General features: G+C 44.0%; 1 long non-coding RNA gene across 1 annotated transcript in view; it reads right to left on the minus strand.

The window, feature by feature from the left end:
• LOC120373634 overlaps positions 1 to 22,191 on the minus strand; it is a 38,962-nt gene that overhangs the window by 12,629 nt on the left and 4,142 nt on the right. Inside the window, exon 2 of the long non-coding RNA XR_005585611.1 lies at positions 16,724 to 16,821. This is a non-coding gene — a long non-coding RNA (uncharacterized LOC120373634). The remainder of the gene's footprint in view (positions 1 to 16,723; positions 16,822 to 22,191) is intronic.

Consider the following 22,191-nt stretch of genomic DNA (forward strand, 5'->3'; position numbering starts at 1 on the left):
CCCTCCCTGGGCTCAGTTTCTAACCAGACCAACAGGGCCCATTACTGTAAACTTGCTTGAGCTAGTTGGTTCTGGGCTCAGTCCTTGCTCGATCCCCACAGCCAGCCAGGAGCACCTTCTTAGCTCTCCCAGTCTTCGGCAGCCCTCCCTAGGCTCAAGCCTGGTCCCACTCAGTTGTCTGTGGTCCTGCTGCTCTTCTAGCCAGCCAGGAACCTGATTTTTCCTCTTCCAGCTCCAGGTAGCAACTGATTGCTCTGTCGCTCCTTTTCATATGGCCCTCCTGGCCCCTGATTGGCTGCTCCAAAGAAACAAGGTCTTTGTAATTCAAAAGCTTTGTCTCCTGCACCAACTGAAGTTGGTCCAATAAAAGATATTACTTCACCCACTTTGTCTAATATACATAAATACATACTCTCTCATATATATACACACACACCCCTGCAATCAACAAATGCGTCAACTCCTGCGTTTGCATTCAGTCTTCATGGAAACCCCTCTGGCCACATGGCTCTTAGCTTCACCTCAGGCCTTGGCATACTGGCCCATGCCTTGGGAGGTATTGTTCCTTGGGAGGCATTGTCTATTAATTCAGCTATCACTAAATAGTGGATAATTTAGCCTGAATGAAGGGTGCTTAGTACACCCATTCACTTTCACCAGGTCTGTGACTGATGGCTGCCATTAACACTTTCTAACATAACACTATAAAATGCACACACAATCTTAACTCGGGCACTTCCTAATTTATGACTGCTTGACTTTGCAACCTTACTAATGCTATTTTAATGTAGTTTTTGTGTGTAATGTATTATATATAATTTGCAGTACTACACTTGATAGGGAGGCACCTAAATAGGATTGGGCCATCTCTCAAGGAACTAATTTAGCCTAATGACAGTGAATGAATACTGAGGGACTCTGATGTGCTTTATTGTGACTTAAACCTGCAAGGACTTCATAAGCCCAAACTTCATAAGGATTTTAGGGAGTCTGAGATATCGAAGATTCAGAAGACATATAATCATGAGGACTGACCACTGTGCTGAGAGCCTACTGCTCCTGTGTTCTAGTGCCACTTTTGCCACTGACTGATGTCAATAATACTTCACTAGAGGGTTGCATTAAATAGGTAAATATGAGGATCCCCATCTTATAGAGTCTGAAGTTGAGAAATTAAGGTCTTGTTTTAGAATCATAGAATCTCAGGTTTGGAAGGGACCTCAGGAGGTCATCTAGTCCAACCCCCCGCTCAAAGCAGGACCAAACCCAACTAAATCATCCCAGCCAGGGATTTGTCAAGCCAGGCCTTAAAAACCTCTAAGGAAGGTAACCTCTAGGTAACCCACTCCAGTGTGTCGCTACCCTCCTAGTGAAAAAGTTTTTCCTAATATCAAACCTAAACCTCCCCCACTGCAACTTGAGACATTACTCCTTGTTCTGTCATCTGCTACCACTGAGAACAGTCTAGATCCATCCTCTTTAGAACCCCCATTCAGGTAGTTGAAAGCAGCTAGCAAATCCCCCGCCCCATTCTTCTCTTCTGCAGACTAAATAATCCCAGTTCCCTCAGCCTTCCTCATAAATCATGTGCTCCAGACCCCTAATTTTTGTTGCTTTCCGCTGGACTCTTTCCAATTTTTCCACATCCTTCTTGTAGTGTGGGGCCAAAAACTGGACACAGTACTCCAGATGAGGCCTCACCAATGCCGAATAGAGGGGAATGATCACATCCCTCGATCTGCTGGCAATGCTCCTACTTATACAGCCCAAAATGGCATTAACCTTCTTGGCAAAAAGGGCACACTGTCGACTCATATCCATCTTCTCATTCACTGTAACCTCTAGGTTCTTTAATGCAGAACTGCTGCCTAGCCACTCAGTCCCTCGTCTGTAGCAGTGCATGGGATTCTTCAGTCCTAAGTGCAGGACTCTTGTTCTTGATCACTATCTGTTGAGCCCAATGATCTAGCCAGCTTTCTATCCACCTTATAGTCCATTCATCCAGCCCATACTTCTTTAAATTGCTGTCAAGAATACTGTGGGAGACCATATCAAAAGCTTTGCTAAAGTCAAGGAATAACATGTCCACTGCTTTCCCCTCATCCACAGAGCCAGTTATCTCATCATAGAAGGCAATTAGGTTAGTCAGGCATGACTTGCCTTTAGTGAATCCATGCTGACTATTCCTGATCACTTTCCTTTCCTCAAAGTGCTTCAAAATTGATTCCTTAAGGACCTGCTCCATGATTTTTCCAGGGACTGAGGTGAGGCTGACTGGCCTGTAGTTCTGTGGATCCTCCTTCTTCTGTTTTTTAAAGATGGGCACTATATTTGCCTTTTTCCAGTCATCCGGAACCTCCCCCGATCACCATGAGTTTTCAAAGATAATGGTCACTGACTCTGCAATCACATCAGCCAACTCCTTTAGCACCCTCCAATGCAGTGCATCCAGTCCCATGGACTTGTGCTTGTCCAGCTTTTCTAAATAGTCCTGAACTACTTCTTTCTCCACAGAGGGCTGGTCACCTCCTCCCCATACTGTGCTGCTCAGTGCAGTAGTCTGGGAGCTGACCTTGTTCGTGAAGACAGAGGCAAAAAAAGCTTTGAGTACATTAGCTTTTTCCACGTCCTCTGTCACTAGGTTGCCTCCCCCATTCAGTAAGGGCCCACACTTTCCCTGACCTTCTTCTTGTTGCTAACATACCTGTAGAAACCCTTCTTGTTTTTCTTAACATCCCTTACTAGCTACAACTCCAACTGTGATTTGGCCTTCCTGATTTCACTCTTGGATGCCTGAGCAATATTTTCATACTCCTCCCTGGTCATTTGTCCAAGCTTCCACTTCTTGTAAGCTTCCTTTTTGTGTTTAAGATCAGCAAGGATTTCACTGTTAAGCCAAGGTGGTCACCTGCCATATTTACTATTCTTTCTACACATTGGGTGCTTTATTCCTGCAACCTCAATAAGGATTCTTTAAAATACAGCCAGCTATCCTGGACTCCTTTCCCACTCATGTTATTCTCCCAGAGGATCCTGCCCATTAGTTCCCTGAGGGAGTCAAAGTCTGCTTTTCTGAAGTCCAGGGTCCATATTCTGCTGCTCTCCTTTCTTCCTTTTGTCAGGATCCTGAACTCGACCATCTCATGGGTCACTGCCTCCCAGGTTCCCATCCACTTTTGCTGCCCCTACTAATTCTTCCCTGTTTGCGAGCAGCATGTCAAGAAGAGGGAGGGATAGCTCAGTGGTTTGAGCATTGGCCTGCTAAACCCAGGGTTGTGAGTTCAATCCTTGAGGGGGCCACTTAGGGATCTGGGGCAAAAATTGGTCCTGCTAGTGAAGGCAGAGGGCTGGACTCAATGACCTTTCAAGGTCCCTTCCCGTTCTAGGAGATTGGTATATCTCCAATTATTACCTAGCTCTGCCCCTAGTTGGTTCCTCCAGCACTTGCACCAGGAAATTATCCCCTACACTTTCCAAAAACTTCCTGGATTGTCTGTGCACTGCTGAGAAAAGCTGAGCACCCAAAATTGCAAATGAAGTCAAATGGAAGCTGCAGGTCCTCAGCCTCTGTGAAAAATCAGGCCTTAAGTGACTTGCCCAACATGACACAGTCAATATCAGAACCAGAATTAAAATCCACATTTCTTGGTTGTTTGTTAGCTGTGTGGAGTCACATGGCTCTGAGTCCTACTCCTATTCTCATTCTTCTGTGGCCTCTAGGAACCTCCTTTTCCTTCATTTCACACCACCAGACTTCAGCTCCCATAACCGCATGCAAGTTTCACATGCTCTGCATAGTGCAGGTGCTATGATGTGGGTCTTAGCAAGTCCATGGCAGAGCAGCTGTGCCACAAGGTGTTCCCAAAGCACACTTGGCACTTATGTGCTCTTGACAAAACCCATGCCCAAGAGATGCAGACTGTCTAAGAGCAAGAAAAGTCAACTTACACTTTAGAAACCCCATAGAGTATTCAAGGTTTGATAATTTTTATGTTCCACTCAGTACTAATCACAGGCATCATCACCCAGGAAAAGAAAATAGCTACAAAATAGTTGCAGTTAGAAACACAAGAAAGGGTTAGGGTTATTTGTAACAAATAAAGCTTCCCACTCATCTCTCTCAAACACCTGATTGGATCCACGTCAGCCTTTCCAGAAAAAATAAAACTGTACACTAGCCTAAGATTTACACTTGTTATATTTCAAGTTAATGGTTTAATTTTGAGGAAGTGGGGGAGGGGTGGGAGAAAGAGGAAGAGCATAAAAATGGCCATGCTAGGTCAAACTCAATATCCAACTAGTCTAGTATCCTGTCTCTGATAGCGGACAGCACCAGAGGCTTTAAAGGAAGGTATAAGAACCCCGTAGTAGGCAGATGTGGAATAATCTGTCCCCCATATAGGTCTCTTCCTGATCTCTAGTAGTCAGAGATTGGCTCAAACCCCAAAGCATGAAGTTTAATATCTCTTCCAATTTTTTTGTTGTAAATAATTAGTATACTCTGGCTATTCTTGATATCCATATAAATAACCAATCTATTTTTTTTAAATGTTAAGTTAGGCAACGAGTTTCTGTGGCAATCTTTAAAACCTTTTATCAGTTTTAAATTTCCTATTTATTTTATTTTGAGACTGGGGGAACAAAAGCTCCCAATCTATCTTCTCTAGACAATTCATTATTTTATATTCTTTTAGCATGTCCTCTCTTACTTGTCTCCTTTTGAAAATAAACAACCTCAATTTTTTTTCTCTCTCTCCATATAAGAGTTCTTCCAAGCCCTTGATTCTTTCATGTTGCTCTTCTCTGAGCTCCAAGTAAGCTCTGCAATATCCTTTTCTGAGATGGGGTGACCAGCACCTATCTGTGAAGAGTTTAGCTTCTCCCTACTACAGAGATTTTAAAAAAATCAAGAGAGGAAATACCCTTGAGTGGAGTGTGTGGTGGTGTTTTTTCAAAAAAAAAACTTTTGTCATATATTTGATCTCCAGCTCTCATTTTCTCTCTCTGTCATTGTCTGCTAAGGTTTCACAATGTCTGCAGTGAAGTGAACCTCAAAGTACCAGCTGGAAACTGACATGCAATGAACACCGGTAGCCACTTACAAAAGACTTGCCATCTTAAATAAAAGACATGCTCCCTCTCTCATATTTTTCCTCTGTGGCTCACTATATCAAATATAAGCAAGGTAGGGAAAGGGAATATCATTCTAGTCCTCCTGACTTTCCACTAGGCCATACATTCTGTTAGAAATGGTTACAAGCACCACTGGTACTGAGATGGCTGAGCCAACTGCTGATGTGTCAAGATGTTTCATACACAGCTGGAGTTCTTTTCAGAACTGAAATACCAAGTCAAGGGGGAAAGGGAAGGCAAGGGCTCAGTCAACCACGTAAATGGATCAGTGGAAGCGAATTTGATAGTGTCTATTCACAGGAGAGAGGGAGAGGGGAAAAAAAGAAAGAGTAATTAACATCTGCTTCACCAAGCCTTTTGAAGTCCCTATATGTGCTACAGATGACAGTAGAAGTTCAGACAAACCAATTATATTTTAAAGAGCGAGTACCACAAAATAAAGGATATACAAACAAGTGCAAGAAAAAGCGACAATGACGACTCCCCAATGTGACACTTAGCAGTGTATCCCCGAATAAGTTAATCATCACTACAAGAGGAGGTTTGTGGAGGGATTGTTGTCAATTATTAAATCCAAAGCACTGTGCCACATTATTTATATTGAGGTCTTTCAGATGACATCTGGTCCTGTCAGTGCTTTAAGGACATTAAATGTCCCATGACACTTTTTGTGAGACTACTCTAACTTTTTAAAGATGGAGAAGACCTATTAGATCTTGCAGACCATTCCCCAGCCAGTGGATTGCAGAAAGCTTTGTCCCCCTCCTTCACGGCTGTGAAAGATATTCTGTTTAATCATTTTCTGCCCCCAAAATAGCTGGAAGTTATGAGGGAAGCGATTTCCCACTTTGTGTCCTCCTACACTCATCATCTCAAAGCCCTTTTTCCACACGACTAGAAGAGCCTGGAACCCCCTTCTTTACCCATCCTGCCACGTCTTCACCCTTCCCTCCTGAAAACCCCCCTTTCCAAATGCCTAGGAATACTAGAGCTCCCCAAGTAGATCTGTTAATTAGCATGACAAAAAAGTCTTACACATTGGGACTCATCAGGGTACAATCCTGATTGAGTAGCTGTGTCACCTCTGCCCTCTAACCTGGGGTGCCCTTACAATGCCTTGCTCATGGGTGTCAGGTAAACCCCTGCTTTTGAGGAGGCTAGCCCACCGGCCCTGCCCCTTCTGCCTGAGCCCCTCCCCGCATGCCAGAGCCCTGAACCCCACCCACCCATAACAGGAGAAGCCCTAAGGGCCCCTCCATGACCAGAAGAACCTCAGCCCCCCACCCCAGCCACACTGGGATGCCCCCCCCCCAAATGCCACGAGCCGCTGCCCCCACTGCCCACCAGCGCCTGGACAAGCCACCTGACTTCCCAGTCTGCCAGTGGCTCGCTGCATCCCTCCTCACTCCCCTGCCCTCAAGAAGGAGGGATGCAGCAAGCAGCTGGGACCTCTGGAAAGGGAGGGATGGAGTGGAGGACTTACCACAAGGCAGGCAGGCAGCAGCAGGCAATGGGAACCTCAAGATAGGGGCAGGGCCACCAGGGGCCATTGCAGTCTATAATAATGGCCTATTATATCCACCGCCCATGGCTTTGCTGCTGTAGGCTCCAGCCTGGATTGCTCACAAACAGCCTCCAGCATGCAAGTCACTCCCAGTTACGTCTCTGCGTGTGCTGCAGCCAGCCAGCCAGACCTTAGCTCTTACAAGCCTGGGTTATACTGCAGGGCAACCCCAACATATCCCCCATCTTAGATTTCCCCCCAGAAATGTATGTCCTGAACTGCCCAGTCCTCTCCTGGGCAATATAAGTTTATATGAAATCTGTTGTTTTTTTAATAGAAATAATATGCACACAACTTGCCACCCCAAATGGAGTTTCCCAAATACTTAAATGTAAACACACTGGATTTGATAAAGCAATAACACAATAAAACTGCAGAGAGAGATTTTAAGTGAGTACAAGTAATGAGGCACAACAGTCAGAAATGGATACAAGAAAAATAAAGATAAAACACAACTTAATAAACTATATCAGATTCAAGAAAAATTTCTCACCATGTGCTTTCAGCAGTCTTACTGACCACACTCTAGATCAGGACTCCTTCTCCCAGAATATGATGGAGGATTCCTTTGTCACTTCGGGTGCCATGAATTCAATGGCCGTGGGAGAGAGAGGGTGTCTTGAGGTGTCTGCCCCCTCCTTTTTATAGTTTCAGCCCCCTTTATGAAAAACATTTCCAGGTGGGTACCAGGAGGCAAAAAGTCTATGTGAAAGGACGTTCCCTGCTGCTGCTTTTTTCCCCTCACATATTTGAGCTTTGTCTCCCCTTCCTGCATGATGACTCTGTTTACTGCTCAAATTTGTATTAAGCAGAGCACACATTTCTTTGTTTAGGACAGACCTGTTTGCCAACTTCTGCTTGGGCAGGGCTGTGGGTTAGAACTTGTGTTAATATCATCATACAGGGAAACCTTATAACTTCTGTGACAGGGTCGGGCCAGATGGCTACAGGCGAGTGATAGAAGGCAGCTATATTAGCAGATTCTGGGAGAAGGAGTCCTGGTCTAGAGTGTGGTCAGAAAAATCAGGAACTTTCTGGAACCAATTAAGGCAAGCAGGCTAATTAGGACACCTGGAGCTAATTAAGAAGTTGCTAGAATCCATTAAGACAGGCAGGCTAATCAGGGCACTTGGTTTAAAAAGGACCTCAGTTCAGTCAGCGAGGGGTGTGCAAGGAGCTGAGAGTGAGAGGGTGTGCTGCTGGAGGACTGAGGAGTACAAACACTATCTGGTATCAGGAGGAAGGTCCTCTGGTGAGGATAAAGAAGGTGTTGGGAGGAGGCCATGGGGAAGTAGCCCAGGGAGTTGTAGCTGTCACACAGGTGTTACATGAAACACTGTAGACAGCTGTGATTCACAGGGCCCTGGGCTGGAACCTAGAATAGAGGGTGGGCCTAGGTTCCTCCAATCCCCCCAACTCCCTATTGGATACAGGAGGAATTGACCTGGACTGTGGGTCCCACCAGAGGGGAAGGTCCCTGGCCTGTCCCCCGTGCCACTAGGAGGATCAGTAGAGACTGCAGGGATTGTTCTCCTTCCTTTCCCCATGCTGGCCAGTGATGAGGTTAGCTGAGTGAATGGCAGGTTTGAGCCACTAGCAAAAGTGGCCAAACTGAGGGCTGCCATGAACCTCTGAGGCAAGCAAATCTGCCAATAAGCACAGGACCCACCAAGGCAGAGGAGGAACTTTGTCACACTTCACATACAAGGTTGGCGCACATTTTACCAGGACAATAATGACCAGTAAATTTTGAGTTTTCAAACGAGACCTCACAAGTCATACTTCGTAGAAAGATTGTAACAATAGGGTGTAGGCACCGGTATTCTGTGAAAAACACAGGGTTTATTATTATTTCCAGCATTTTTAATTATAAGATATATGCTCCTCCGTGGGCTTAACATAGGAGTATATTGGTGAAATGTAATGGCATGTGATATATACAAGTTCAGAGTAGATGATCTAATGATTGCTTCTGGCCTTAAACTCAATGAGACTAGAATGGGTATTTCAACATTGTCACTAATGTCCTCATCGTAATATGATAGTCTGTTTTGCATCAAATTTGATACCTACATAAGCTCATCCATTTATTGCATTTTTACAGTACCCATCTCTATAGTATCCACCACTTCATCAATGATGCATTAACCTTCACATCACTCCTCTGAAGTAAAATGATATTATCCCCATTTCACAAATGGGGAAAGTGGGATGCAGAGAGGCTAAGGGCCAGGTTTACAAAGCTATTAGGCATCTAAAGTTGCATATTGAAAGTCAATAGACGTTTAGCACCTTACCTGCCTAAATGCTACTATCTGAATCTTTAGGTGCCTAAATAGCTTTGTTAATCTGGCCTCAAGTGTCTTGCCCAAAGTGACACAGAACGTCTGTGGCACAACCAGGACTAGGACTCAGTCCTGTGCTATAATCCCAAAGCCCCTTCCCAAGTCAAGAACTCACTAGTGTGATATGTCAAACAGTTACAAGTTAATCAATTCAGTTTCTTAAAAGGATTTTAGAATAAAAGGTCTCCACTCTGTGTGGAAAAGCTCTTTAAACAATAAGACAAAATTAGCACACAGCTTCTTTAAATATGTTCCATCCTATTCATTTCTCTCTGCTCTCATCAAAACAAACAGCTCATGACACATTCACTTCAATTTTCAGCTTTCAATATTGGTTTTGATAGGTACCATGCTTTATAGACATCTGGCTTAGTTCCTCACCTTTCCTTCCAAATTTGCCATTCAGATGGATTCTATTTTTCACAGTCAATGGCCTGAACAAAATGATCACTTTAAAGTGAAAGGACCCACAATGCAGTATGAGAGAATGACATGTACAAGAGCATCCTGTACTACTTAAGCTAATGTGACCAAATCAGAGTCTGGAAAACCATTTTGGAACTGTACTAAGTTTTGGAAGATAGTTCTTAATTGAAAAGTTCATTGCTAATGAAAGTGTGAGGTGGTAAAATGTTGGACTTGCAGACTAAATCATTTGAGTTAATAACACAAGTTCATTTTAATTCAGTGAAGTACATAACTAGCATCAAGCTTTCAAGATCAGCACACTTTGATGTGATTGGAATCCCTAATATTATAAAACTTTATATTTTATGTATGTAAATGTTTTCATTATTTGCATTTTTAAATTAGGTTACTGTTTGATAGCTCAGACTAATTATAAGCCTGTTGATTTTATTGAACCCAATGATATCCACTGACCAGTTACAAATCTTTATAAGTCTAAACTTGAATTTCATGTAATTATTCTGCAGTCAGCTAGGACTATGGTACAGAGATGATTGAGTCCCTCTGAGATTACTCCACCTTGAATAATCGGAAGAGGTCAGTGGGGTCAATTACTGTTTCAGTTTGCTCCATAGCTGCTGCATGTAAATCAGTTTACTAGGAGCTTGGAAAGTGCTTTGATAACATTTATTTCATTACCTTTATCTCTGCAATTGCAGGCATTCGTGATGTAGGACAATTAAACTCACAAGTAGGAATGTGTTGAACTATATGGAAATAGTGGTAGCCGTTAAAACACAAGTTTGCAAGTACAGAAGCTTTGTGTGGTTCATAGCAGCACAGTTACCATCAGTTTCAATGGTAACAGATACATCAAGGTCAGATGCCATTTTATGGAAGGATATGAGCTTCCAGTTTATATGCCTCTAAACAATGGATTGTATGTTTCATGTTAGAAATACCAAGATTTTCTTAGTATTTAAAAAAAAAACAGGAGTACTTGTGGCACCTTAAAGACTAACAAATTTATTTAAGCATGAGCTTTGTTAGTCTTTAAGGTGCCACAAGTACTCCTGTTTTTTTTTTTTTTGCGGATACAGACTAACACGGCTGCTACTCTGAAACTTAGTATTTAAAGTTTTTGAATATTCATATTTTGATATTGGCATGTCTGAAAATTTTACCCAACAGAAGTTTGCAATTAATATTCTTAACATAACAACAGGTTACAGTTAAGTATCAGAGGGGTAGCTGTGTTAGTCTGGATCTGTAAAAGCAGCAAAGAGTCCTGTGGCACCTTATAGACTAAGTGGGTATTCACCCACAAAAGCTCATGCTCCAATACGTCTGTTAGGGCTTGGCTACACTTGAAAGTTGCAGCGCTGGTGGAGGCTTTCCAGCGCTGCAATTAGTAACCGTCCACACCTGCAAGGCACATCCAGCGCTGCAACTCCCTGGCTGCAGCCCTGGCTGAACACCTGGTCTGCTTGGGGTGTAGCGATTGCAGTGCTGGTGATCCAGCGCTGCTCATCAGGTGTGGACACACTCCAGCGCTGTAATTGGCCTCCAGGGTATTAGGAGATATCCCAGAATTCCTGTTCAGCCACTCTGCTCATCAGTTTGCACTCTACTGCTCTGGCCTCAGGTGACCCGCCCTTTAAATGCCCCGGGAATTTTAAAAATCCCCTTCCTGTTTGCTGCAGCCAGGTGTGGAGTGCAATCAGTTAATCTTTCCAGGTGACCATGCCTCCACGCGGCAAACGAGCCCCAGCATGGAGCAATGGCGAGTTGCTGGACCTCATTAGTGTTTGGGGGAGGAAGCTGTGCAGTCCCAGCTGCGCTCCAGCCGTAGGAATTATGTTACCTTTGGGCAGGTATCAAGGTCCATGCTGGATAGGGTCCATGAGCGGGACGCGCTGCAATGCAGGGTTAAAGTAAAGGAGCTGCGGAGTGCCTATTACAAAGCCCGCGAGGGAAACCGCCGCTCCGGCGCTGCCCCCACGACCTGCCTTTTTTACAGGGAGATGGACGCGATACTTGGGGGTGACCCCACTGCCAATCCGAGGACCACGATGGACACTTCTGAGCAGGGTGGGGGACAGGAGCATGGGCAATGTGCCTGCGCAGGTTTATAGGGAGAGCCACTGTGGTCCTTGTCCCAGTCAGGCTAACGCGTCCGCGCCACTGTGCCGCGAGGGCTGGGGGGACCATTGCTGCACACAGGCAAGCTGCATAGGGGCCAGGGCGGAATCCGCATTGCTGTAGAAGACCTTCCTGCTCTTCCCTGGTGACCCGCAGCAGCGAGATATCTTCCAGGAGTAACTCCTGTGGAAAATGTTGGGAGACTGTTTAGTGCAGATCCCCCCTGTAGCTGTTTGCTGTCCCCAACGCACAGAAACCCCTGCACAGCCCTGAAGCAATCAGTATCCCTTACTCACCATTTCGTGGCTCCTATTGTGTTATATGTGCTCTTATTTGGTATGGTATGCTAAAGTGAAGACTGTAAACTCCTTCAGTGTGTGGGAATTACTGTCTGGATGAGATAATGAACAATGCTACCCTGTTCACTATTGCCATTTTTGCCTTTCAAAAAGTGACCTTGAATGCTGGACTGCCTGGCTCCACCACTACACAAAGACTACAAAATCTGAGGAAGAAGCCACGAAAAACCAAGGAAGACATGCTGAAAACAGTTATTGATCACTCTGCTAGAGAGAGTAAAAACCTGCAGGACTGGAGAGAAAGTGAAAGCAGGATCCACCAGAGACATTGGCGGAGAAACGCAGTGGCCAAGAGGAAAAGCACAAACCAGCTGCTAGGCATCCTGGCGCGCCAAGCGGACTCTATCCAGTCACTCGTAGCCATGCAGGCAGAGCACTACCGTGCTGCCCCCCCCCCCCGTCCCAAAGCTTTTTCCCTTCTGCCCCAATGTCAGCTCCAAACCCCCTTCCCCAGCATCCAGGTTCTTACCACCACCAGCTGCCTCCAACACCTGTACGTTCACCAACCAGCCCTGAGAACTATGACCCTTACCCTCTGCACTCAATCCCCATCACCATGCAGTATATGCACCCTGAAGTGCAGCAGTCATTGCACAGCACTCCAGACAGGACATATGCAAACTTGTGACTGTACAGTTCACCAACCCACCCCCCCTGCCCTTGTAGGTTCCTGAAATGTTGTGTGTCTGTCAAGGAAGGTTTTTTTTCTTTTCAATAAAATAATTCTTTGCTTTGAAAACAGTCTTTATTATTGCAGATAGTGAAAGATACCTTAGCCCAGTAAAGAAACAGGCACTGCAAATCATTTTAGGGATAATGGAATCCTAACAGTGTAACCACTGCACTTCACTCCCATGCAAGGCAGCAAACATTACTGTTGGCTTTCAGCCTCAAATTCTTCCCTCAAGGCATCCCTAATCCTTGTAGCCCTATGCTGGGCCTCTCTAGTAGCCCTGCTCTCTGGCTGTGCAAATTCAGCCTCCAGGACTTGAACCTCGGTGGTCCATGCCTGACTGAATGTTTCACCCTTCCCTTCACAAATATTATGGAGGGTACAGCATGAGGATATAACCGCGGGGATGCTGCTTTCCCCCAAGTCTAGCTTCCCATACAGAGACCTCCAGCGAGCTTTTAAACGGCCAAAAGCACACTCCACAGTCATTCGGCACCGGCTCAGCCTGTAGTTGAACCGGTCCTTGCTCCTGTCAAGCTTCCCTGTATAGGGTTTCATGAGCCAAGGCAGTAACGGGTAAGCGGGGTCTCCAAGGATCACAATGGGCATTTCGACGTCCCCTACTGTGATCTTCCTGTCTGGGAAATAAGTCCCTGCCTGCATCTTCCTGAACAGGCCACTGTTCTGAAAGATGCGTGCATCATGCACCTTTCCAAGCCAGCCTGTGTAAATGTCAATGAAACGCCCACAGTGATCCACAAGCGCCTGGAGAACCATAGAGAAATACTCCTTCCGATTAACATACTCAGATGCTAGGTGAGGGGGTGCCAGAATAGGAATGTGTGTCCCATTTATCGCCCCTCCACAGTTAGGGAAACCCATTTGTGCAAAGCCATCCACAATGTCCTGCACTTTCCCCAGAGTCACGGTTCTTCTTAGCAGGATGTGATTAATGGCCCTGCAAACTTGCATCAACATGATTTCAACGGTCGACTTTCCGACTCCAAACTGGTTCCCGACTGACCGGTAGCTGTCTGGAGTTGCCAGCTTCCAGATTGCAATAGCCACCCGCTTTTCCACCGTCAGGGCAGCTCTCAATCTTGTGTCCTTGCGCCGCAGGGTGGGGGCGAGCTCAGCACACAGTCCCATGAAAGTGGCTTTTCTCATCCGAAAGTTCTGCAGCCACTGCTCGTCATCCCAGACTTCCATGACGATGTGATCCCACCACTCAGTGCTGGTTTCCCGAGCCCAAAAGCGGTGTTCAACGGTGCTGAGCATTTCTGTGAATGCCACAAGCAATGTAGTGTCACATGCGGCAGGCGACTCGATATCATCGTCAGACTCCTCACTGTCACTTTGGAGCTGAAGGAAGAGCTCAACTGCCAAATGTGTTGTGCTGGCGACACTCATCAGCACAGTCCTCAGCAGCTCGGGCTCCATTTCCCACAGAAATCGCGATTCACAGACAGAGAGTAAAACGTAGCAAGAGATTCACAATGGCGCCAAACGTGGCCGGAAAAACTGTGACTTCTGGGATGTGAAGCGATGCACCACGGGGCATTGGGACAGGAAGCGGAATGACCCGCACCCTTCCGTCCCCTTCCCACAACCCACAGCGCCAAAATGGGACGAGGTGCTCTGTGGGATAGCTGCCCACAATGCACCTCTCAATACAGTGCTGCAAGTATGGCCACACTGCAGCGCTGTTAGCTGTCAGTGTGGCCACACACCAGCGCTGTCCCTACACAGCTGCACGACCAGCGCTGTAACTCCCAGCGCTGCAACTTTCAAGTGTAGCCAAGCCCTTAGTCTATAAGGTGCCACAGGACTCTTTGCTGAGGTTACAGTTAAATTCTTCTTTCTAATTTCACTCTGCATATGATTATTACTGTTACAGTAAATTGAGATTATGAGGGTCTAACATTTTTGAAAGAAATGATGCTCAGTAAACAACAAAAAGAGAGAACTATATTGAAAGTGCCCATGGCTATTTTGAAATTACTGGCTTGCATCTCCTTGAAAAGGCTTACAGCCATCCTTGTCAGATTTAGAGAGAAGTAACATATTGGAATATACTAAATAAACATGCTTTAAGCTATTCAAGTGAGACAGCCGAAGGCCCCAATGGGAATTAGCTGCCCAGTTGCTACTGAAAGTCAAGGGGAATTGCGTGACCGACTGCCCATTGTGCTTTTGAAAAGCTCTCCCTTCAATTTGCTACAGACTAGCACTGACAGTCTTAGGGCAAGATTTTTCCTAGCCTTACTTGCGTGTACAAGTTGGGAAACTGGGGGAAGAGAAGACACATGGGTGAAATCCTAGCCTTGTTGAAAATAATAATAAAATTCCCATTGACTTTAATGGGGGCAGGATTTTACCTGATTATCTTCACTGCTCTGCAACCTTGTTTGGAGTACAGTACAGTCCTTGCCTTCACCTGAGTACAAGGACACAGCGTGCACCCCACAGAGCTCTTAAAGATAGTGCGGCTTATTTAGACACAATGTCACCTAGTGTTCCAATTTGTGGTGTGCATTGCCTCCTGCACTCCTGCATGCAAGGCTGGGTCTTAAAAGTACAATGGAGCTCTCAACTGCATACATACTTTAAACATTAGCCTGCAAAAGCTGTTAAACAATAAGCCTGACAAATCTACTTTCAGATTTAATTATTTTTATTGCACACGATTATGTAATTTTTATCAATAATTCATAAAAATAGAATACAGTATCTTAGATTCTGACAAGGACTATTTCTCCATGTCCTTCGAGATTCTAAAAGAATGGAGAAGGGCAGATGCAGTATGTTAACTTTAATTCCTTGATAGCATTTTGGCCAATCTCTGATGTACTCAAGGAGATCTTAAGTCATAATTAATCAAACTACTTCTGACAAACTAGCATGCTTTCTCTTCCCCAGCAGCACCAGAAGAGAAACTGAATGCAAAGCTTAAAAACCACATTGTTTATAACACACAACAGGTACACATTTCTTTTATCAGCATACAAGATCTACAATTTACACTGACAGAGTTTATGAAAACAATAGCAGCCCATTCTCTGAAATCCTTTCCAAAGCACAGTTTAGCATTAGCTGATATAGTATTTTCTTTTTAATGAATTAAGAGGCATTATTAAAGCCTTTCCCCTAAATTGTTTTCTTTGAGATGACATCTAACTTAAATAAAAAAAAAAGCCTTCTTTTTTCTCTCTTGGTTTGCCAACAGCTATGATCATACTCCAACTTTTAAATTATGTTCTTAGGGCTGGTCTTCACATACAATGGTGCAGCTGCACTGCGGTAATGCTTTAATGAAGATGCTCTATGCCAATGAGAGAGTGTCTTCACTAAAGCACTGAGAGTGCTGGATAGAGTCCGCTTGGCGCGCCAGGATGCCTAGCAGCTGGTTTGTGCACTGAGAGTAGCTATGTGGATGGGGAAAGCCCTCCTGTACACATAGTGCTGTCTACACAGTGGTTTAGGTAGGTGTAACTACATTGCTGAGGGGGTTGGATTTTTCACCAACCCCCGGAGCAATGTAGTAATACCAATATAGGTTAGTGTAGACATGGTCATAATCAGAGAATATATCTGCCAGTTTAACCCATCTGGTCTGTGGTTTTGCCCTTTTTGCAATTAAAAAAGAAGATTTTGGCTCCCGAATCAGGATAAAATGATTTATCTTGCAGATTGCATCTTCCATGCAAGAAACGACGATAGATGCATGCTCATGGAAAGGTTCTTAGTAAGGGGTGCTAGGCTCTCACAGTTTGATCCAACTCTCACTGGGCTAGACAAGCACCTTGCAATCTGCCCAGTGTAAAGCAGAGTAGGGACTAAACTGAGAGTCACCGTTCAGTCCAGGCTTTCTCTCATTGCTCCAGGCTGGGGGGAAAAGTGATTAAGACGTGCCAGCTATTTTCCTGGCAAAGCTCTACACACTCCGCTATGCCACCCAGTGAGTTGGGGGGGTGGAGCCAAGACTCTGCCTTCTCCCCACCCACTTATGCTGAAGGATAAGTAGCAGCCCCACAAGAGCAGGTGTCCCTGCCAGCATTGTGACTAGTGATGCACATACTGCCTGTAATCTTCTACATACCTAAGAGCATACGCCAGTTCATTACTGATCCATTTAAAGTCAATGGAAGTTTTTCTGTTGACATCAGTAGAAGTTGGATTTGGCCCTCAGTCTCTGCACTAGAAAGAGGAAGGATAAATATGAGAGACAGAGATCAGGCCTGATGTCTCTCCACATATGAACCTCCTAATGAGGTCCACAGAAATGCTGTAAGTGGAGGGGCTGCATGATTTAGGCTAGTAGCATGTGGATTATTATATCAAATAGTAACATGATAATGGGCATCTCTTTATAAATGCTATAAAATACTGAAGTGTACTGATTTCAGTGAAAGTTAGGAGCCTAAATACCTTTGAGGACCAAAGTTACTACAGTACATTGGCAGCAGAAGTTTGTTATAGTTACATTGAGAAAAAGGAGCAGAATACTCAGGAACTAAGCAATAATATAGCCTTGATTATTTATTTTTTTATAAAATTAGACATATCAAAGAGGGAAATAGGAATTCTTAACTTGATTCTTAAAATCATATATATTACATGGCTAGAAATTTAATGGTGACTAGAAACAAAACTAAGATAATTGTTTTAAAGAGGAATTAAAATAGTTTTGAGGTGCAGCAAGGGAATTTATTATGAAATTCAACTGCTCCATCACCATAAGGTGACTACCCATAATGAGCTATCTGATCTTTTCTGCTTCTCTACCCCCATTATTATTTCCATTTCTGCTATGTCAGTTTAAATACTGAAATCCATAATCCAGGTTATATTTTAATATTAAGTAAGCAATTAGCAGTCAGACACTAATATTAAGATGACATTTGATAGAGGTTTTAAGATCCTCAGGGTCCACAGTTCAGCCTGTATATCCATTAACTATATGCAGTATTTTTTAAGTAGCACATTATTTTCTAGGTTATTTGATGATGTAATACAGCAATTTAAGCAGCGAGTAAATATACGACTATTTCAAATGAAACAAACCAAGCAATGAAAAGCCACTTGCCCCTGTAATAGGCCTCTCTTGTCTCACAACAGAAAGCAACTTCTAAAAAACATGAGGTCTAATTCTGATCATACTTACACTAGTTTCATACTATTCTAGCACCGTGGTCTGGATCCTCATCTAGTGTCATAGCTCCAGTGATTTTAGTGAAGCTATGCCAATTTATGCCAATTTAGTCCATCAACTCCAGCTGTATGGCAAGATTTATCAGTCACCTAGAAGCCTATAGAGAATGGGCAGAAGCCAAGCACTTTCTAAATAAAACTCAGACAAATTAAGGGGCACATTTCCAAGAGGGTTGTAGCCCAACCTGCCTTTCAGCATGTGGAAAAAACAACAACCCTCCAGTTTTGTGCTTGCAAAGTACACTGTGGCCTCAAATCTGAGTACTCACTCTAACTGCATGATTTGCATCCATAGGCGCGTCTGCTCTTCGGATTTGGGCCAATCATGCAATATGGATATGAGCTCTGTTAGAGGGAGGAGATGTTCCAGCATTGCTTCTGAAAGAACATATTAGAGAGCTGGGCAAAAAAAAAATTTTTTTTGGTCAAAATTTGAACATCCTAACATCAATTTTCATTTAAAAAAATCTCCCCAATTTGCATTAGAAAAAAGTCCCCATTTTTAATTAGCTCTAGTACCTGCAGACTGAATCCTTTCCCAAAGTCAAAATTTGAAAGTTTTCACCCAGTTCTAGTATGTGTTCTATCAGGAGCACAGTGCATTAACGCACATCATCAGGGTCTATGTGGACAACTAGTCCATGATTCACACCTCAGCTTGCTGTGAACTCAATGTTCATGTACACAACCAATCAACTTCTTCCTGGTGGTTTAACTAGAGTGAAACAGGAGACAGAGTTCCCCATGGGCCAGCCAAGGATTTGAAGAGCAGAACACTGCTAACCGCAACCCATGAGAGAAGTGGGAGCTGCCCTCTTTTTGCAAAGGAGGAAGCTGCACTCTACCTTATTTTAAGCCTTGTTTCTTGCCAGATCTTGCTCCTAAACTTGGCTGTTTCAAGAACTGATCCCAGTAGGATATTTCTGGTTCCACTCCAACCATCTCTCTCTCAAAATGACACAACACATTTATATCCGGGATTAGAACCAAAAGGACTTTTCTAGCAGGGCTGCCAGCAGGACTCAGCAAAATTCCTCTGTAACCTTATTCAGGCTCCTGGCACTTGTCACTGTTACATGACCCTTTTGAAAATTCGGCCCAAATTAATAAAACCTAATAAGGCACCATCCTGGATGTATTTTTCAGGGACAGGAGGCTTCCTCATCCAACTAGAAACAGTCTACACAAGCTGTAGTGAATCAAAATGTACTGCTTCCTGGGCTCTGATTTTATTTAGAAAACAAAGACAGAGTAAAACATCACACAATCCAACCCCGGGCTCCTCTTCAAGACCTATACAACCCATAGCCTAGATTCTCTCTTTCTGGAGACCCGCTCATACCTCCCTTGTGAAGGGGTGGGATAACAAACCACCTGCAATAGCAAAGTGGCAGATAATCTCCTGCTAACAGAATGAGACTTTCAGACACACACTGCCAGCTGTTACAGACAGAGACTAAATATGCAATTGGGGAGATAAGGAGGAGGATCACATCATCCTAATACGGTGGTTTTATTAATGACATCTAGTAGAATTTTATCTTAGTGTTTTGCTCTGTGACTTTTATTTGTAGACATTTTATTCCCATCATTATATTGTGGGTCTGGAATTAGAAAGAAGATAGAAATACCTGCAATATATAAAACCACACAGTACAGTAAAAATCTGGTTGAAATCCAGACCCCTGAAATATGCAATGCTAATCATGTCCAAAGTCAAATGGCAACAAGCTTTCTAGCAGTCACGTGATGAAATTAATATTCTTAATGAGATGCCATGAATCCCTGGAAGAACCTTGCACAGAGTGTTGTAACACTTCTCATAGTAAAGTTTTCTGTTCCAGAAAAAAAATAGAATAGCTTTTCAAGAGTACTTTGTATTTAGTTTACCTGTGTAATCAAATATATTGGTATACAGGGTACAGCTTGCTCAGGAAGGACAGGCAGGAAAAAAGGAAGGAGGTGTTGCCTTATATATTAAAAATGTATACACTTGGACTGTGGTTGAGATGGAAATAGGAGACAGACTTGTTGAAAGTCTCTGAGTAAGGATAAAAGGGGTAAAAAACCAAGAGTGATGTCATGATAGGGGTTTACTACAGACCACCTAACCAGAAAGAAGAGGTGGATGAGGCTTTTTAAAAAACAGCTAACAAAATCATCCAAAGCACAGGACTTGGTGGTGATGGGGGACTTCAAGTACCCAGACATATGTTGGGAAAATAACACAGCAGGGCACAGATTATCCAATAAGTTATTGGAATGTATTGCAGACAATTTTTTATTTCAGAAGGTGGAGACAGCTACCAGGAGAGAGGCTATTCTAGATTTGATTTTGACAAATAGGGAGGAACTGGTTGAGAATTTGAAAGTGGAAGGCACCTTGAGTGAAAGTGATCATGAAATTATAAGAATTCATGATTCTAACAAATGGTAGGAGGGAGCAGCAAAATAAAGACAATGGATTTCAAGAAGACAGACTTTAACAAACTCAGGGAGTTGGTAGGTAAGATCCCATGGGAAGCAAGTCTAAGGGTAAAAAACAATAGAAGACAGAAATTTTTCAAAGAGTGTTATATATCAGTTCCCTGTACTTGGAGAACCAGGGAGCAGTATCCAGTTGTCTGATTCACAAAAGACCTTCCCCCTCCCCCCCAAGCCTCTGCTTGATCCAAAGCCGATCAGAAGAAAGACTTATGAAAAGCAATGAAAAGGCAGTGGAAGACACACCTAAATCTCTCTGGACAAGGGTGACAGGATTAAGGCAACTTCCCTAGCCTCGTTTGCATCGAAGATGGGACAGGGAGGCATCTCTATTAGCATACAGAATGGAGAACAGAGATTCCAAGGCAAGAACCGCACTGAACTCTGGGACCAGAAAAGCAGGGAAGCACTGCATGATGGGGGATCTCTGCTCCAGATGTTAATGAACCCATGCCTGCACACACCCAGCTCAGCAGTTATCAGACCAATTCTAGTAATAAATCCTTTATTGGTATCCAAAATACTGAAGATGCCTAATTGCACTGTGAGCTCCCTTGAAGGAACACTGCCCATAGCCAGGAATTATCATTTCCTATTGTCTAGCCTGAACAAAACAACTTTGATATACTCCCTTGAGCCATCAGTTTACCCATAAACAAATCTAGTGTTCTCCCTTGAACCATTGTTCTTTCCCTACAAAAACCCCTACCCATGCTCAAGTAAGTGCTCTGATGCCTGGATCTAAAATCTGCATCAGTTCCATTGGGACTTCATCTTCTCCTGACTGACCATACTGGGGGCTCTGCCTGTCTCCAGCACTCCGGACCCTCAGCTACCACCACCACCTGGGACCCCTGATCGATTCAAGCTTCACAGAGTGTTGAGAATCCATCTCTCTCGATGTAGCCTTCTGACCCTGACTTGTGTGATCAGTTATAGTTTTCTAAACCTAACTTTTATAATCAAATTTAAGTTAGATTTAATATTATAACTGTTTTGTTTGTTTGGCTCCCCTTGTATGATTATTACCTGGCAATAAATAACTTTCATGGTTAAGCTGGTTGCTTCTCTCCCCTTCCTACCCCTGGCCCCGCAGGTGTTTTTTGGCTTCCCCATTCACTCTGCAGCAACGCTCCTCGTACCTAAGCTAAAGATTCCTGAAGTGCTCAAATATCCTGTGGGGTTTGCTCATCAAGTGGATTGCTACCAGAACAATTTTAATATGAAAGTGGGGATAGGGACGTGCTGAACCTGGGGCATATGAGGGTGGCAGCTTGGAAGTGCTGCTTGACCCAGCCTGCTGAGTCCAGGGACATATAAGGGGTCAGCTTGGGAGTGCTGATTAACCCAGTCCTCAAAGATGTGCTCTGTGCTCTGTTACTGTGTGTGTGTGAGTGTGTGTGTTCATCTGATTCTGGGGCTGGAAGAGCCCAGCCCTGAGGAACATAGGTCCTACAGGATAGTTCCATTGGGAGGTAACTTGCAGAAGGGAGAAGTAGAGCTTCATATGAGAACACCAGTGACACAAGCAGTACATTGATAGAATTACAGAACTCCCCCCCAGAAGAGTAACCCTAATAAATGAGCATACCCCAAAGTAACAGGCAAACCTAGTAACAAGAGACATTATTAAGGGCGCAAGAGCAAACTATCCCACTGCGTAGGAAAGATAGGAAGTATGGCAAGAGACCATCCTGGCTTAACCAGGGGATCTTCAGTGATCTAAAACTCAAAAAAGAGTCCTACAAAAAGTGGAAACTAAGTCAAATTACAAAGGATAAATATAAACACACAACACAAGTATGTAGAGACAAAATTAGAATGGCCAAGGCACAAAACGAGATCAAACTATCTAGAGACATAAAGGGTAAC

This window comes from Mauremys reevesii, linkage group 10, assembly GCF_016161935.1.
Source record: "Mauremys reevesii isolate NIE-2019 linkage group 10, ASM1616193v1, whole genome shotgun sequence".
In the NCBI taxonomy this organism is placed as follows: Eukaryota; Metazoa; Chordata; order Testudines; family Geoemydidae; genus Mauremys; species Mauremys reevesii.